This window comes from Mastomys coucha, chromosome X (genome assembly GCF_008632895.1).
Source record: "Mastomys coucha isolate ucsf_1 chromosome X, UCSF_Mcou_1, whole genome shotgun sequence".
In the NCBI taxonomy this organism is placed as follows: domain Eukaryota; kingdom Metazoa; phylum Chordata; class Mammalia; order Rodentia; family Muridae; genus Mastomys; species Mastomys coucha.
In genome coordinates, this window is record NC_045030.1 from 157,788,834 (window position 1) to 157,795,711 (window position 6,878).

At 38.9% G+C, this 6,878-nt stretch overlaps 1 protein-coding gene across 1 annotated transcript in view; it reads left to right on the forward strand.

Annotated features, from left to right (window-relative positions):
- Window positions 1-6,878, forward strand: part of Pir (pirin) — a 95,425-nt gene that overhangs the window by 12,780 nt on the left and 75,767 nt on the right. The window lies entirely within an intron of this gene.

Genomic DNA, 6,878 nt, shown 5'->3' on the forward strand with positions numbered 1-6,878 from the left:
ATGGATGCCCTCATATATCACCATGGTAACTCTGATTGGTGTTTCATAGAAGTTCTTTGTGCATTAAGGAAACCAAATCCTTTTTAGTGATTGGAGTTTGTAACGGTGACAAGAAGGGTGATGTTTGCTTTATATGCCTCAAAATGTAAGCCTTTGGGTACAACATAGATTCTTGTGACAGAACAAAGGAAGTTTTTGACCATCAGTACAATTGCCTATGCAAGATGAGTTAAGTTCCCATATCCAGGTAACTTTCTTATGCTCAAGTAATATTCACATAATGGATATGCCACCAGGATCAGTACTTACATAGTACTTAAAATAGTACTACTCTGGAGTTCATTATTATTTTTTAAATGAAAATGATTGCTAATACATGAGTATAAAATATAATGAATATATTTGAACATGAGCTCACTGGAGAATACCATCCTATAAAATTCTGATAGCCTCTCGTGGGGTCCATGACCCAGCAATGCTGTCTCCTGGAGTATTCAGACTCCATCTCAGAGCTATTTGATCTGAAACTGTCCTTAAGGACACCACCACAACGAAAGCAACATATGCAATGAAATGTAAAGAAATGCTGGTCCAGGTCACTGTCCACACCGGAAGTATTAAGATTCTATGAGACACATAAGAGTACTAAAACTTGACTTTACCTAGTTAATATTTAATCAGCCTTAAAACTCTTAGGTTTATGTGGATCTCTATTTTATTGTTGTTTGAAGGCTTGCCTGGCCATTTTTCTTTCAGCAATCCAAAGGAAACTGAATTGAACCATTAAAAGAAAAAAAAATAGCCTCCATGAAAGCAGTAGTGACTAGTTGGGAAGAAGGAAGGGGATTAGCAAGACCGGGGAGAGGATGAGGGACTGAATCAAATACATTTTCTTTCTTTTTTTTTTTTTTTTTTTTTTGATTTATCAGATACTTGGTTTATTATTGATCACATGAGCTCCTATCATGCAAGTGCTGGCTTGCATTTAGACTAAAGCCGTTCACTAGTTCAGTAGCATCCAAGTAGATCACTGAAGAAAATATGCAAATGTGTTTTTTTTACTATTTTTTTATTAGATATTATCTTTATTTACATGTAAATTTCTCCTTTCCCAGTTTCCCCTCCAAAAAACAAAGAAACAAACAAAAACAACCAAAACAAACCCCTGTTGCCTCCCACTTCCCCATGCCTGCCACCCCGCCCTCTCCCACTTTCTGGCCCTGGCATTCCCCTACACTGGGGCACAGAAACTTCACAGGGCCGAGGGCTTCTCCTCCTATTGCTGATCTAATCAAATACATTTTCAAAGTGATGAAACCCATTATCATGTAGAATTAATACACACTAACAAAATATTTTTAAAACTTGCCTTAAAAAGCCAAGAAAAGGCATATCCTGCAGAAAGAGGCACAACTAGTGGTTACAAAACAATTTCCTGCCCGGAATCCAAATTTCTGGGAAAGATTTTTCAAAAGACTCAAGTGGTAGACAGTAGAAAGATGGAGCACTTATCCCATTTCTGGTCCGGATTCATCAATTAAATTAAATTTGCCTAGGGCAACTATAATTATCAGAAACCGTGGATGGTATGACGATCACGCAAGCCTTTCCAAAGCTTAGCTAAAAAGAGGAAGTACTTATAGTGTGTGCACTCTTGAGTTTTTCAACTACCCCACGGAAAATGGGTTTTGTACATTTCAAAATTACCTTTAAATGATAGAATCAAGACTTTCCAGGTTTGGGGACTGGAAACCTTATGTTTCTGGGTACTCCTCAGTCCTGGGCAAATGGAGGTAGTGTGTCAGTTTTGTTTAAAGTATATTATATGAGCTGAGAAGATGGCTAGGAAGTTGTGAGCATTTGCTGCTCTTGCAGAGGACCCAGATTTGGTTCTCAGCAACCACATGAGGAAGTGTATTATTAATCAGGATTCCCTAAAGGAGCAGAACCAATGTGAATATCTATCTATCTATCTATCTATCTATCTATCTATCTATCTATAAGATTTTTGAAGTTAGAATTAAAAAAAAAAAAGTTAGGAGTCAACCACCAGATCTGCTTCACAGGGACATATTAAGGGATGCTGTCCATGTCATTCTTAGTTAGAGAAGTATATCTTACAGTTTCATGACAGGCCTCAGCAGGTTCCTTGGTTTTTGTTAGAACAAAACCACCCTGTTTCCAAGGGTGTGCCCATCATAATTCCTGGTTAGTAGCCAGCAGCATTTGCAGGCGATGTCTGAACAATATCCTGGAGAGGAAGGGAAAGGCTCTAGTGATTCACACTTAACAAACTTACTACTGACTTCAGACCTCTTGTCTCCACACAGCTTGTTTCTTAAAGCATGTTGAGAATCATTTTCTAACATAAACCATTCCAAGATGGCTATATCCCAGTTGGAAAGAAAAACTTGATTAAAAACAACACCAAATTTGGCAAGGAAAGAAAACATTTTGAGCCAGGCATGGTGTCACACACCTGAAATCCCAGCACTTGGGAGGAGGAGGAGGCAGGCGATAGATATTCAAAGTTATCCTTAAGCTACAGTAGAAAGTTATAGGCCAGCCTGGTGTATGAGACTGTCTCTCAAAAAGCCAAAGAAAAATATTTTGGGAAAACTGGGAAATGATAACTTCCTCAATAATCACAGAGACTGTCCATTGTTCAATGAGTATTTTATGGTGCTTCTAACAGGGAGATATCAGCTGTATTCGCTGGACATGGGGCAGGGGAAGACTGCCTGTAAGAACTATGATGACTTAATACAGTCTGGGAGCTTTGAGGTTATTAATAAGAATTGTAGATATTGAAAAGGAGGAAGGAAAATTATATAGAGATAATGCATTAGTAGAAGAAAACACCAAAGGGGCATATATACTTTTGATTAGTGATTTGAATTGAGGCAAGCAGGAGCTCAGGATTTGTCCTAAAGTTGCCATTACAGGCAAGCATGTAGATTTTAACATATGTTGACTTGGTATTGCTTGTGGTGAAGCTAAAGGATTATAGGAAGGTAGCAAAATCAATCCCCACTCTAAGATGCCCTTTGATACCAACATACTAAGAACATCAAAGTATTGTACCTAAAGCCGATGGTGCTGACAGAGAAAAGGCACACATCAGAACAGTTAGCTGGGGTTCTTGCATAGGCCTAGATCATCTCTGGCTGGACGTGTAAGAAACTGGTAACTTTACTTCCAATGAATGTTACTGAGTGACTTGGTTCTCCTCTGTCCAGATAAAATGTAGCTAAATTGTGTCCTATTCTAGTTAGTCAGATAAGCTACTAATATCAGGCAGTGTGTAATGAGGAAGTTGACCCTCTTCTTTGGGTAGATTTCTCTAATAACTGTGTTATGTGGGTACCATTATAGCATCCCACGAATAGAAAAGAAGGCCAAAGTAAAAGCATAACTTAATTGTGTATGTTTGTGCATGTGCATACATGAGTTTAGATGTGGGGGTCGAGGTCTTTAGGTTTACACAGAACTTAGGAAATGGCTAAGGAGAAATGAGAGAGCTCCATTTGGAGAAGCTTTATGGTCCAAGTGAGGAAGAAACTGTCACTGCTATCAGAAATATGTGAGAGGTTTCAATTAAACCTTGGCCTTCCAGGAAGGGTGTCCTCATCAGCAGGGCAATGATGAGAACAGTAGAAACTGAACATGGCAGGGACCACAAAGCAGCAATTTTAGAAATGTTCTTGGTTCTCTGGCCAGAAATACCAGAATAGAGCCCAGGTTTCCCAACTCCCCAGTGAGTACCCCTGCCGAGAGGCTATAACTATACTTGTGGGTGGGTGTGTGGGTGGGTATGGGACTAGAACTCCACTCCAGACACTGATCCCCTCTGGTGGCCACTTTGGAACAGAATCTCCAGATTGTCATGGTGAAAATGACTTATATATGTACCCCGATTTCAGTCCATCTCCAAATGACTCTAGAGTTACCACTTCAGAGGGGACAATGTTGGGGTATAAGCAATAAAAAATTAGAGAAAATATGGGGCCAAGAAAATAGAACCTTTTCCCTGAGTGGAGAGCTGTCTAGCCAGGGTCAATGAACTGGCTAAGGACCTACTTCTCTGAAATGCAGCACTGCCCTAAGACATGTTAGAGAGGTGGGATAATTTTCTGTTTAGTGAGATACTATAGGTTTTTTTATTTGTTGTTCCTCCCAGTGTTTTAGCTCCTAATGGAACATAGCTAGCTACATTGCTCTGTAAGCCTGTCCCCTTTTCTGAATTACTCAGGAAAATGTACCTTTTCTTTGCTTCATTGTATTTCTTTCCTAAGCATGCATTCCCTAACCCTTTAGATTCCCTTATTCTTCCTCTAAAGCCCCCCTCCTCACCACGTGGCTGCCTACTGTTGCATGGCTAACCTCTATGCTGGCTTAACTCAAGGGCCATGGCTTTTTATTTTATTTTACGTTTTCTCCTCTTCTCCCCTCTTCCCCTTGTAGCAGCTGCCATCATTTATAGCTTGCTTTTCCTGGGGTATCTTTCTTGTATACTATAATGAAGTTGTCCTCAAGCTGCAAAAATCAAACCAAAACAAACAAAAACTTCACAATTTCGTAGAGCCTTAAGAATAAAACTGATTCTATAAACAGTGGAGGTAAAGGTAGAAGGTATGTAATAGAAACAGTGAGTACTCCAAACAGATTTAGAAATTGTATATGTAGGGGTGGAATGGGGCCTGAGGCATGTGATGGAATCTAATCTAAAGCTTGAGCCTTTACTAGGGAAGGCATGAAAGCCAAGCCAGATTGGTCTCTAGTTGTGACTTCATGGGGGCCGCTACATCCAGAAACCCCCAGATTGGCACAATTGTGCCTAAAGTAAAAGCATCTTAAGCTCAGAAGCTTAGCTTTTGGTAGAGTATTCTCTGTCAGGGGTTCTCGGTTGAGGGTAATTTTTGTCTACTGGGTCCTTCCAAAATGTTAAGTAATTTTTGGTTAAGGCTCTGAGCGCTACTGCCATCTGTTGGGTAGTAGTCAGGGCTGCTGCTTAACTTACTGTAGGAATTGATGCTGTCTGGGGCCAGGGACTCAAATTTTCCTACCTGAAACTGTAAAGTAATGCTCTTGTTTCTCCAACCTTCTGGTATTGTGAGGAAACGGATCAAGTTAGTTGTATCTAGAGAGTTAAGATTATTTATTGTGCTTCCTAAAGCCATAAAGGAGATCATTTAGGGCCATCTGATCCAATGATGCCCAGAACAGCTTTAGAATTAAAACCTGGTCTATGACAACAAACATAGGTCACATTGGGAAAAGTAGTAGTTCAATTGAAATATCCTTTAGAAACAGATAAATTTCTCAATGAAATTTTCTGTCCACCTCATGCACATTGTACTATAATAATAAATGATTAACATATTACAGATTATTTTCCTAGAATTTTAAGGTAGAAAATATGGACATGGGCAGATGTAAGAATAAGAACTTATTAAAGCACAATTTCTAGCTGGAGAGACAGCTCAACAGCTAAGAGCACCTGTTTCACTCCAAGAGGGTGAACCCCAAACTTCCTGAGGATTATATGAATAAAAAGGAAATTCAGGCACTTCATTTGTAGGTACCTCCCATGATACCTTTTAACTATAGACAGAACCAGGTGGGATAACTCCTCTTCTTCACAACAGAGTTGGCCCCTTTATGACCAGATGACACCTTGTCTCAAGACACTAGGTCCTTAAGCACAGGCACCACTCTTGTGCCAAAAAGACATACATATTCATCAATGCATCTATTAGCAAGGCCTGCATCTAGTTTAGTGAAGCCTGACTGTAATCCAGTGGTTCTCAGCCTTTGTAACCCTTTAATGTAGTTCTTCATGTTGTGGCAACCCACAGCCATAAAATTATTTAGGTTACTACTTCATAAATGTAATTTTGCTATTGTTATGAGTCCTAGTGTAAATATTTGATAAGCAGGATATCTGATAGATAACTCTCATGAAAGGGTAATTCGACCCCAAAGGGATTGCAACACCCAGGTTGAGAACTAGAAGCATGACACACATCGTTTGAGTCAGCAGGGGGCTCCCTTAAGCTACAAGTTGTAGCTAGTGACTTTTCCACAGTATGGGGATAGAACACTACCGTGTGCTTGAAGTTTGAGTAATCATAGACGTTGGTAAGCCATATATTTGACAATAGATGTGCCCCTTCACCACATCTTTTTATTGGAGGTAGGTCATGGCAGTTAAGAAGGTGGCTGGAAGTTACACGGAGAGTCAGAAGTTTTGTTTGAAGAGAGTCATCCTAAGATTGGGCTTTTGGGTTTGAAGAGGAAGGGATATTTTTCTTCAGGAGATCTAGGAACAGGTGGAAGGTAGTTAGGGAGTCTGCGATTCAACTTGCCTGAGTGGCTGGGTTTATAAAAAATGATTGTTACAGAATCTTGATACACATGCCAGAAATTTTACTCAGCATGCAAGGAAAATGGGTAGATTTGAAAAAAAGACTTTCAGGAATGGGAGCAGGATAAAATATAAGGAAAGTAAGTCAGTTTCTTTTTTTTTCTTTGTAGCTAGATGTTATTAAGTAAAGCTCTTGAACGTCCATAATGAAGGACAAGTCATCTCATCTTAGGGTATTGTAGCTTTGGATCTTTTAATTGACCCCATCCCTTCAGAAATCACAAGGCTTATTTTCTTTTCTTTTTTTTTTTTCCTAAAATTCTGCCTTTCACCAAGATTTTTTTCTTTTTTTAAACTTTTATTGAATTATGATGAGAAAAGTTACATGATTTCAATTTATCTGGATTTGTTAACATTTAAAAACATATCTTAAGTAAATAGAATTAAATCACATTCTTTTTTTTATTTGTATGTTTTTTAATTGAAAGTTTTTCTTTTTTTATTTTTTTTT